The following is a 13,149-nucleotide window of genomic DNA, read 5'->3' as shown; positions in this document are numbered from 1 at the left end:
GAGAGAGAGAGAGAGAGAGAGAGAAAGAGAGAAAGAGAGAGAGAGACTCTCTCTCAAGACTCTCTCTCGAGAAAGAAAGAGAGAAAGAGAGAGAGTCTTGAGAGAGAGTCAAGAGACTCTCTCTCAAGACTCTCTTTCTTTCTCTCTCTTGAGAGAGAGAGAAAGAAAGAGAGAAAGAGAGAGAGAGAGAGAAAGAGAGAGACATCTACGTCTGCTTGGTTGTGGAGCTCACGATAGCAGGTGCATGTGAAGCGTGTCAGAGCCGAGTATGATGACCTCGCTCCTACCAATGGTGCTTACATTTCTAACTCCTAGGGCCCTCCAAGTTCCTATGAAGCATCTCAGAGCGAGCCTGATAGTATAATCAAGAAGATCGCCTCCTACACCTGAGGGAGCTAGAATCTTTGGAGGTTATGGTTCGGGGCTATCTGTAGTAGAAATAGCTTCAGCTGAGCATCTTGGGCTGGGTGGAGTTAGTGCCACAAGATTTGGCTTGTCTGCCCGTGATGACCGTGCTTTTCTGGGTCTGCGCCCCCTTGAGGAGGAGCTCCATTGCCTCTTGATGTCTATCCCACCTTGTTTGTTGAAGGCCTTCCATCCGATTGCACCCGTCTGCACATGTCTTCCGTCCATATTTGGGGTTCAAGGAAATGATCAGGGAACCCTCTTATCTCGTGTTTCATGGATTTTCATGATGCTCAACATGCGGCCAATGCTTTTATAGGAATATAAATTTGATGAGATGAGCCTTGGAGCCCTCGAAAGGATTTCCATGGAGGTTGTGATCGTGATGATTTTCCCCAGGGCAGTTGTCCTTTTTAATGCTAATTTAAGTTGTGCCGGAGAACAGTGTTAAAGGTATTCATTTAGGATCAATGTGGAGATGCATGCAACATCTTGCAAAGTTGAAGTGGGTTGTAGTTCTTCAACGAGTAGTAAAGACTTGCAACTGTTATTGCATGCCAATTTCTCTCTCATATGAAGTTCAATGACCTTACCTATATGAACATTATGAAGTAGCTATTTTGGAAGTTTTCCCTCACTAGAGTAGATGCACTTGAGTTTTAACAGATATTATGCAAGGAGTGTGTTTTTTTAGCGAACTTTCGATTTCGAGATTTTGCAATCAACCAAATTTTTGCAAGCTTTTTGGCATTTAATCTAGAGCCTTGTTTAATGGCACAGAATATAAAACCTTAAAGCACACATTTTATATACGATAGACACCAAAAAACTTACATAACTTTCACAAAGTCTCAACTTTAAGCTTGAACATCTGGTAGTGTATGAACCTCAAAGCATACATCCAGTAAAAGAAGAACTCAAAGTTCAATGTCCATACAGTATTCTCTTAAACTAAGTGCCTGGAATATGTGCATGGCAATTGTCCACAGCATGGAGGACAGTTTTAGTCTATATACACATGCAATGGCGACCCTTCTCTATGCTTGCATGTCCCAATACATCTACCTCTCACATCTGTTCAATATTGCAATTGTGGTGCTTCGTCAATGTAACAAAAAACCAGCTATTCATTGTACATGCCACAAAATACTCAAGCATCAATAATAGTATCTCTCTAATTATAACACTTCACATTTCATATGTGATAGATATGCAATAGCTATCCATCTCACTCAAAGAACCACATGGAGTGTTTTGCATTGCGTCTTATAAAGAATCCATCAATCTTAATTGGGTGGACTGAGCCATCCAAAACGTAATTGTGATTGGCTAGAAACAAAAAAAACTGAACTACCTTCCCCATATCCTTGCAATATGTGAATGCAACATGCCTTGCGCAATGCATAGACACAAATAGAGATCAAGTACCTTAAAAAATCAAGAAGGGATTGATATACTATATCACGTTTTCTAGAACAAAATAAGGTCGTACACTAATTTATCTTCATAAACACATGACTGAAGGATCAATATCAATCTTTGCCTCTTCTAGATAACTTTTACCCATCTACACACACAATCATAGGAAACTTACTTAAACCCCAATTTCTTTCGCCCCTTGACTCAAAAAATATAACAGTCTCCTTTGTATCAAAAGTTTAATTTCAAAAAACAAATGACCACCTCATGTGCATTTTCATGGGGAATTTAAGGCATTTTACGTACTCAAACAAGAAAATATTAAATACCATTGACCTCATATGACCATACTCTTCCTGCAAAAAAAATCAATCATGCCCCCTTTGTACCAAGAACACTTTTTTCAAGAATAAGAAAAATGGGCACCCTCGTGTAGGCTTCCACGGGACATTTATGCATTCAAAACACTTGGTTGATACTTTACATTATCCATTGATCATGAGCGTAAATTTTATAAGACCATTCAACAAAGCCCCCTTTATACGAGGGGCTCATTTCAAAAAAAAAAATGTAGCCACCCTCTTTTCGGCTTGCAAGGGGAATATAAGAGAAGAAAATGCAATGTAAGATTTGTATTGCTGATGTAATCAAATGATGATAGAAAAATAGTGTTAGAGGTCATAAAACATGTAAGAAAGTCTTTTGGCTGTGAATGTGAGTTATCACATGTTATCTTGCTCATCCAAGGATTTCACAGCGATAGAATTGCACCTAGTGAGAGGAATGTTATCTAGCTAGGTTCAAATCAAACCAAATCTGCTAGCTTGTAAACTAGAACAAAACCGAGTATCTCTTAAACCAAACTTAAAATCTTTTAAACCTGATAGCTGATAGCTGACTAACCAAAACCTAATAGCCATGAAACCAAATCTAGTAGATTTTGAACCAAAACCTAATAGCTTGTAAGGAATTCTTGGTATGGATTGATTTTGTCTAGGTAGGGGACTAAACCACTTCAAGTATTAAGATGCTTTACTATCTAGCTATGTTTTGATAGGAAAAAGGCATTTAAGGGAATTTAACTTTGGTCTTATGATTTTTTATGGGTTATCATTCTCTCTACATTTGTGTATGGGTGCATATGTTTGTGTTTTGAGAAGAACTTATAGTTGATGTGCGAGAGAAGTAGCAATAGACACAGACAAGTCGTCATGGTAGCTAGAGCTATAAGAATGAAGTAGGAGGTAGACGATGGATATAGGCAACGAGGTATTGTCGAGTGCATGAGGGGAAGGTCTATATCGTTCAATATCATCAATTTATCTATTTTGGTGAAGGTCCATGATATTCTATAATAGTTCTAAATTACATAAACATGATATTGGAATGTAGTATAACTCGGACACATTTCACACAAAATGGATGGTTATGAAAGACTCTCAAAATCATTAGTTAAATCAATGTTCAGTATGCTGCATAAGTGCTAGGTTACAATGATAGGTGGGGGGGGGGGGGGGGGATGGGGATCGAGAGGAGGGAGGGGGGTTGAGATTGCTTGGGTATGTTATCCTAGTGCATCGAGATACCCTTTGAAAAATTTAGCATGATTTGGGTGTGATGGCTAACTTTTCTACATTGGAATGTCAAGAGCTCTAATATGGAATGGGAATACTAAATGACCCTTGAAAGGGGTTTATGTCAAAAACTAGCGACTTGGCAATAGCTGAAGATGGAGGGGGTTAGGATTGATATCCTAACCTTGACCAACTTGTAGGAGCTTAAGAAATAGGATTAGTATTAAAATCCTAACCCGGACAAAGAGGAGCTTTTTATGTAGCTGCATTTGGGGAGGTCAAGGGCCATCAAATATGTGCACATGTGTCCCTCTCTAGCACTCTACCTTGTGAAGAAGCTAAGAAGAGCCCCATATCTTGTACCTTATTGAAGCAATATAAAGAAATACCAATAGGGGAAAAGGATATCTTGGCTATCTATGAGATAGTACTTCCAGAAAAGAATCTTTCAGAGCCGAAAAGCAAGAAAATCTAAAAATAGTGTAAAAAGCAAAACGAAAACAAAACATTTTAAAATTGAACCACGGATTCCCCTCGTCCAAAGAAAGCGTACTCGCTTTTCACTAAAAAGCACTAAAAATCATGAAAAGCTAAAAATAGTGTGAGAAGCACTCAAAAAACGATTATTACAAAATTGGACCATAGCTTCCTTGGAACGCGTAGATCAAGGATCTGACCTTGCTTTTTGCAAAAAAACACCTAAAAGCATAAAAAGCATGAAAAACTAAAAATAGCAAATTTTTCCAAAACTGAACCAAACGTCCGTCTAACCTACCAGAACATGGAAATGACCTTGCTTTTTACTTTAGAACCTTCCAATACTGCCAATCAAGCATCTTAAGTCAAAATTTGGCAAAATAGAAATTGAAAGTTATTTTTCTTATTTTTAGAAGAGACCCAAAAATGGGAGATCTTACACACACACACACACACACACCGTGTGCACGCATTGTTGTGCTTGCTGACATGCTACAAAACTGATTCGCGAATAACACGTTCCTAGTCAGTGTGAATCTATCGAGCCAGGTCTTCATCAGTTTCGTATACATCCTCCATGGCCCCTCCTCCACGCAAATGGTCGCTCCCACGATCTTTGACTTCCAAATTACTTGATTGTGTATTGTATGGAAGCCATGCTTCCCACGCCCGTCTTTAGCCCCACAACCATCCTTTTCTGCATGGCTTCAGTTGTGCTTTGCATGAGCATCCGCATTGTGCCCTAGTAACTGGAAGAAAAACATTATTGTGTGCACAAAAAAAGTGATCCTTAAGAACCATGGCAGACAATTGAGGGACTCCAAGCACAAGATAATGCTCTTCTCCATTCGGGGCACACTCCTAAACCATACCGCATTGGCATGCAAGCTATTAGGAAAGAGTCCCAAATGAGCTTCCTTTGGTGTGCTTCGAGCCCTACAATGTTGCTCTTCTCAATCTGGGGCAAGCTCCTAAATCCCGAGACTTGAGCTTGCACTGGCTAGAGGGACTTGATGCACACCTTTATTTCCCCTCTCAATTCGGGACACGGCCCTAAATCATACCGCGTGAGCGTGGAAGCAATTACAATTTTCTCCACACTCTGCCTCACTCACGTGAGGAGTATTGAAATTCGGCAAGTGGTTAAGTGTGTCTCTCGGCAAGTCCAATTCATCTCTTACCCCTCTCCTGAATACGCCAAAATTGGCCTCTCCCCAGCTGTAGTGCAAGCCATCCTAGAACTTGCCTCTACTCAACTGTAGTGAAAGCCATCCTGTGCATGTGCATTTGTGCGCACCTACAACTATAGGTTGCCTCAACCAAAAACCATCCTGTCCTCTATGACCACTTTGGATGCATATGCCTCTTGCCTCCATATTCCTGTAGCCACAACATTTTCGCGCGCTCAATTTTCACCCTACTCATCGGATCTCACAGTAGCTATCCAAAGAACGCAAATTCACAAGTGCTCCCTCTCTCTCTCTCTCTCTCTCTCTCTCTCTCTCTCTCTCTCTCTCTCTCTCTCTCTCTCTCTCTCACACACACACACACACACACAAAGTCTCCCCCGTGACCTTACAGTGTGGATTTCTTAGCTATGCCCCGTTGTCTTTCACAACACCTCCCTCTAGCACTGGCTTGATGAGCATGTAATCTAGAAGGACGATCTAAACTGTCTCGTGCCAATGTGGGAGCAGTTAGGGCAATGCCAACTCATATAGTGTAATGCATGTTATTAATGCAAATTCACAAGTGCCCCACTCCCCCCTCCTCTCTCTCTCTCTCTCTCTCTCTCTCTCAATAAAATAGAATTGCGTTTGATGACTCGATAGAGTACCAGTGCAACATCAATGTATACAATTTCTCTACTTGTGAAGAATGTAATGGAATTGATAATTACCTAATTTATTGAAGCTGACAGGTGGCAAATGCATCATCAATTATTGGACTATGTGAAAGGATATACATTTTATGATTTAAGTGCTCTTTATGAGCTTTGGCAATTAATGACCGGCTAGCTAGTTTGTACTCACACTTTGACCATTCAAGAAATCTATAAAGTAAATACGTGCAAGCGGGAAATGGTCACTCTTGCACGGGGGGAGATTGCACCCAATGCTTGTGACTTCTCCTCTCCTCTCCTCCCTCCTCTCTTATCATGCCAGTATAGCACTCCGCTCTAGGAGGTGCGCCTGCACGTTCTTGCTTTCTCTCTCTCTCTCTCTCTCTCTCTCTCTCTCTCTCTCTCTCTCTCTCTCTCTCTCTCTCTCTCTCTCTCTCTCTCTCTGTGTGTGTGTGTGTGTGTGTGTGTGTGTCTCTCTCTCTCTCTATGTTCGCGTACAACTTCTATTCCGTGCTTGTGGATGTGCCAGGTATGCGTATTTATCATTTTATGGTTTGTAGTGCAGTATTCTCGGTATTTGCATGGCTCTTCGTGCTCCCATTTGTAGCAGTGGTATGAGAGCATAGGCTACGCTCTAAAGATTGAAGATCTTGATAATGAAAACTAAGTATTATAATTCCTTTTGAAAATTGTTTTTCTATTTTTCTTCTGCTTGCACATGCCTTTGAACGATTAAAATTGTAGAAATTGGTGTTAAACATAGTGAATAGCTAGTGGTTTTTGGATTAGCTAACCCCTGAAAACATCGCAACTATTTTAATGACGCATAGGAGGTTTTAAATGTTTAAGGGTATTTTTACCAGAAGAATGTGAGATTGTAGAGTGGATGAGATTAAGAAGGTAGAGGTACATAGCAAGCAAAAGACGATGTATCTGCCTATGATCAGATTCTGCAAAATAGAAAGTACGGAAGGCGAAGAAGAAGAAATGGAAAAGAGGCTCCAATGTCATAAAAAATAAGCCTAAGAGACCTTTGAGGTACATCCAAGCTTGAAGAAGTTTATCCAAGTTGTGAAGAAGAAGCAGCAGAACAAGAATCCAAGAAGTCTTTTAGCATCGTAGGCAAATCCAGAGGGTTCGGCTTCAATTATACCCAAGTTTGAAGAAATAGGTCTTTTAATGCGACGTAGAAAATATTCTAAAAAAATCTCGAAGATCTCTTCCATGAGTTTTGAGCTCAAGGGCTTGAAGAGGCTCTAGAAACTAATTTGATGAACAATTAGATTGGAAACTCTCCAGCCGACTTCGGCTTTGATTCATAGCGGGAACCAACCTTGACAAGGGTTCAACAATTCAAATGTGAAAAAAAACTAATAAATAATTAATTAAATATACTGCTCGTGGCAACACAATTGGCAACATGCAGTGGTAACCACCCCACCCAGCTCCCGATCAGTGCGCGCCATCAGCATTGTCGTGCCACGATAACCTCAGACCATTTGATCATCGCTACCAACTGCCGTCATAGCTAGCGATCGTGGCAGCATGCACGGCAATGTTGCACCCACTTTTTTATTTATTTTGTTATATTTTCAAACTCAGCATGCAATTAGTTTTTTTTTGTATGCGTATCCACCCCACGTTTGTAGTCGCAAGACTCTGCAGGAATGCTCGTTAACACCTAGGATCAATTAGCTGTCATAACTATCGTTTAGTAGCCATATGAGGTGTTAGCAGCTACCATTCGGTAGTTATGCTTATAGCTGCCACTCAACTCCCATGATGTCATAAACTGCACTTTACTGACTGTTATGCCTATAGAAAGGGGAGGCATCGTCACTCGTTAGTGCATGGGGTTGCCCACCACAAGGTATCGACACCAATCATTCAAGATTATCCAGCCACAACCCACTTGTGCATGGCGGTCATACCTACCCAATTGTACACGTTATCTGCCTCCTCTCTCTCACTCTCTCCTCTCGCATGCCCACAGAGGCCAACCATTGAACTCTCTCTCTCTCTCTCTCTCTCTCTCTCTCTCTCTCTCTCTCTCTCTCTCTCTCTCTCTCTCTCTCTCTCTCTCTCTCTCTCTCTCTCTCTCTCTCTCTCTCTCTCACACACACACACACACACACACACATTCTCTCTCTATTGTTGCATGTCCAACCAGCTCTCTCTTTCGACTATTTAGCCGCCAACAACATTCACTCTCTCTCTCTCTCGTTGTTAACTAACAATTGGACACACCAATAAACCTCTCCCTTACTCACAGGCTCACACAAGCCATGCAAAATGGGAGATGCTCTCTCTCTCTCTCTCTCTCTCTCTCTCTCTCTCTCTCTCTCTCTCTCTCTCTCTCTCTCTCTCTCTCTCTCTCTCTCTCTCTCTCTCTCTCTCTCTCTCTCTCTCTCTCTCACACACACACACACACACACACACAAAAACAAAGGCATGGTGTCCTTGCGTAGGTCAGCGAGGTGCTGCTCACGAGTGCGAGGGTTGATGGCTTTGCGGAGGTGGTGTCATTCATCAAGTGCTTGGGGAGCTGCTTGAAGCTGCTGATGGAGTAGCTGAGACTTCAACCATGCAAGATCCTCCTCAATTGCACTGACCGATTGCTCATCCACATAGCAAGAAGCTGCTGATAATTTGTCATTGTAGTTATCGACCTTCCTGGGCCATAGCAGTGTACACACATGATTTGTACACGATCAAATATACTTGTGTAGGTTTACGGTCACTTCGATTTGACCATTGAAAGGCTCTCTTGTCAATGATGCGCATTTGTTGCTAACAAAAGGTAGGCAAAATCTCCTATAGATTTCCCCCATAAGGCAGGAAAGCATGTTTCATTTGGTATCACTTTCCATATTACAATGAGACTTATATTTATCTATTTTTAATCAAGTCCTTTCATGTCTTGTCTGGACAGACACTAGACTTGTCTATTTGGCTATCCATGGTAGCAAAATTGAAGTTCAATAAGAGAGCTACATGGATCAGTGCATCCTCACCACGTCGTCTCCCTTCTTTCCAACTCGCCCAGATCACTAGCCCCATGCAATGTCATCCTCACACACACACACACACACACACACATACACACACACACACACCTTGTAAGTTGGCAAAGGAAACCAATGTTAACTCACATACTTCATCTAATCTCCCCTCATCATCATCACTAGCCCCATGCAATGTCATCCTCACACACACACACACACACACACACACACACACACCTTGTAAGTTGGCAAAGGAAACCAATGTTAACTCACATACTTTTATCTAATATCCCCTCATCATCTCCAACCACAGAAATATCTCAACTTGCATCGCTACAATAGATAAATCCTAGTCACTTCGGAGCATCCTCACACAACTGTTGACATTTGATATGTTCTGCGGGTTTTCACATGCGTGGGATATTTAATTTTCCAAGTAAGTTGCAAGCTGCCATGGAAGAAAAGCATAATTTCAACATGCCACCGAAGATAGTATGGACAAGCTCGGAGGCCAAGGCCTCCATTTTGAGTACCTAGAGTTGGCATTGGCTTCAATCGTTTGTCTCAATCGACGCCAAGACTAGTGAGACTGAAGTTCTTGACGAGCTCCGAAATGATGCAATAGAAAAGATAAGACGCGCATCTAACGAAAATGCAATCTTCCTATTCTGGAGGTTGTTGTGGTTTTATTTTGGCTTTGAATACACTCTAGCTATAATATTCAAGCCTTTTTGAAGGCCCTAGTGATTCGTGAAAGTAGTCAAAGATGGACACAACTTTCTAGTCCTTGGTATGATATATCACAACATATGTGCTTGACCTTGAGCCAAAAAGTTGGAATGAAATTACGATTGAATATGACCATGGAAGTTTTTAATAAGCTTTTAAACATTAAGTTATTCCCTTTGGTGGGAATAAATAGTGGTTTTCTATTGCATGTTGTCACAAATGATAATCATAAACTTCTTAACACTGCTATATTTTTAACTTTCTATGGTTTGCTTTGATAGAGCTCGACAAAGTCAACACACTTGTCCCTAGTTATTTTATGATTCAAAAGCTACAAGTAGTGACACTGCTAAACTTTTCACTCAATCTTTGCCCAGTACCATAAACCACCCTCTCGAGGAAGATAAGTCCTTTCCTACTTTTACATGTCTACTCTTAGTTTTTTTTTTTTGATGTATAATATACAATGTCATCACATAATTGCATTGTATACTACCATTTATCCCCCTTAGATCTTTTATAGGTAGTCTATAATTCTACTCAACCCTACACAAGAGACTATGTCCAAAACCTAGCCATATATGTGATGTATCCAAAGGTCACACTAGTGATCTAAGAGTATATAACTTTTTTTTAAACGATAGTAATACTCCACTTGGGTATCTCCTCACAAAGCAAGACATAAAACAAATTATTTATCTCTTTCCTCTCAACCACTCTCCTGAACTAACATTGTTATTTCCTTATTTCATCTTTTTTTTTTAAAAGACGATCTATTATGCTTTAGCATTTTCCTTAGTATTACGAGATATTTAAATTATATGGCTTGCTTATCAATTTGTATGCTAGCTCGATCTTGAAAGAACTTCAAAGTATGCAATATATTGATAAATTTTGCTTAGTGTCTTTAATATTGTTTACAAGTCCATTTTCTAAATGTATATGTCGACTTGCATGCCATACATATTGCACCACAGTAATGCTTATTTTATTTTATTTAATTAGATTAAGATCATCTCTATGAGCCATATCTCAAAACATAAGCTCCTATTACACTCTACTAGTTTGGTATTATTTACATTCTTTACTTTTTGTAAGTAATTCTCTCAATATATAAAACTAAATGGACAAACTCAAACACTAATTTGAGTCACGAGAGAAAACTGTTAAACATAGTCAACTAATACCAATTCATAGATAGCTCTTACACTCACTCTCACATATTAATTTGTTATCCATCATTGAACAAACATCTTTTTAATGGTGGACACCCGCCCATTCAAGACAAGATCATCACAAACGGCACAATCAAGGATAGATTTCTTAGCATTTTCTCCTACTTGGCTTGGGAAATTGACGTTTTCGTAAGTAGGGAATATTTTATTTTTTGTGCTTAAATATAATTTTCTTTTTTAGTTTTTTTAATCTAGTTGTCAACACTGCACGGCAAATGATAACATCTTGTGATTCAATTTTTTTATTGAGTAGTTGTGTGCAAAGCTGTTGTAGTATTATGGTGAATGATAAATAAATAAATCAATAATTTGTTAAGTGTGATCACACTATCTATCTTGAACTTCTCTTGCAGTAATTTAAATTTAGTACCATTTTTCCTTGCAATACAACGGTATCACTCGAGAGGCCATGTAGTACTGCTCTTCTTTTGTTATTTCCTAGCCTCTTTTCAGCACAAATTTACACATTCTAGATTGGTCTGAGATTGATAGTTGCAGCTATATCCTATTTGTGCCTCTCTCTACACGCACACACTGGTATATATATTTTTTCACATACAGTCCATCATCCACGTACGTACATCCAATACCTCTCTATATTTTTATCCTTTGAGCTACGAATCCACCACCTCTCATATTATGGCTTGAGCTTTGAACTAAATGGATTTTTTTAATTGAAAATATTTGACATTAAGTTGCATAGATACTCACATGAGCTAAGGTACTTAGCATTCTTCAACAACAATTTGTAAGTACTTTGATACACTACATAGTGGTGTCAAATACATAGTAAATATTTTTCTCCTTTATGTTTTGTCTAGTCCATTGGTTACAACCACACAGATTCACCGATTTAGGAAGCACCGGTATTCTGTGTAGATCCGTCGATTTAGGCAGCACACTAACAAATTGCAGATTCTCCATGGTGGTCAATGAAGATCTGCCAATTTAGGCAACATTTGTGCAAAATATTCGTTGATTTAGGCAGCACGTTATATTGGTGTAGACTCGTCAGTTGAGGCAACACCAATCACAAAATCATGTTGTAGTGGCTGGCCACCACTGTTGCTGGTATGATTTTGTTACCCTTGTATACCAAATGAAGGATATCTGGATTTGGATTTGGATTTGGTATATGATGTTTTCTATCGCAATAGTATTTATGAAAGTGAACTTGAGATTGATGAGAATTGATTATTGAATGTAATGAGTGTGACCAATGATATCCTGATTCATCAGGGTATGACATATACTGCTTATTCTAGTGGTATGGGATATTAAAATAGGTTGTATCTAGATGACGATAGGCATAAGAAATGTTGTTTCGTTTCATAAAATTATTCATTTTACTACGTGTTATTTCTGACACAGAATACAAATCACTGTTTTTGACAAGTATGGTTTGCAGATTTTTATCTTTGCAAATGAGGACAGTTGCTTTCTAACGAAGAGGTATGTAATGGAATTAATATTACCTATTTTATTGCAGCTAACAGGCGGCAAATGCATCAGCAGTTATTGGAGTATGTGAAAGAATATACATTTTATGTATATTTTATGATTTAAGTGCTCTTTATGAGCTTTGGCCATTTATGACCGTTGGCCAATTTGTACTCAATTTGACCATTCAAGAAATTTATAAAGTAAATACGTGCAAGAGAAAAATGGTCACTCTTGTACGGGGGGAGATAGCAACCAGTGGTTGTGTCTTCTTCTCTCCTCTCCTCCCTCCTCTCTCGCGGTGTCGGCGTAGCACTCCGCTCTAGGATGTGCGCGTGCACGTTCTCGCTTACTCTCTCTCGCTCTCTATCTCTCTATATTCGCATACAACTTCTATTCCGTGCTTGTGGATGTGCCAGGTATGCATATTTATTGTTTTATGGTTTGTAGTGCACTATTCTCGGTATTTGCAGGGCTCTCTGTGCTCTCGTTTGTAGCAAAGAACCATATGGCAAGTATAACCAGAGCCTTTTGCCTAGGAAGAGACAACTTCTACTATCCGTGTCCATTGTAGCAAAGCCATCTGTTCCTTTCAAAATCCTACTTAAATGCGATGAAATCACCTATTAAGCTTCACCAAATCTTGAACCCCTCCATACAAAGTGCATAGAAGAAGTTCCAACATTGGCACATTGGAAGGGACACGCGTAACAAACTATTTTCTTTTAGCCCCATATTTCACGGAACTTTAGCATGAAGAAGACGATCAATACCCAAAACATCAAGCTGCAATCATGTGCTACAAACTTGCCTCTTGTCTTTTAGAGAACTAAAAATCATAATCTTTTTTTTCTTTTGACAGTAGAAGAACTTCGAAACACACGCACACACCCTATGTACAACGGCCTCACAGGTAGGGAGAGAGGCATCCCATCACACGCACACACCCGCATGTGGGAACAGTCCCTAAGGACTTGGAACATGTCTTCAGGTTGCCAAGGGGGGATTGAACCCAAGAACTT

Source organism: Adiantum capillus-veneris, chromosome 24 (genome assembly GCF_014529385.1).
Source record: "Adiantum capillus-veneris isolate H3 chromosome 24, ASM1452938v2, whole genome shotgun sequence".
NCBI classification, from domain to species: domain Eukaryota; kingdom Viridiplantae; phylum Streptophyta; class Polypodiopsida; order Polypodiales; family Pteridaceae; genus Adiantum; species Adiantum capillus-veneris.
This window is presented reverse-complemented; position numbering follows the sequence as displayed.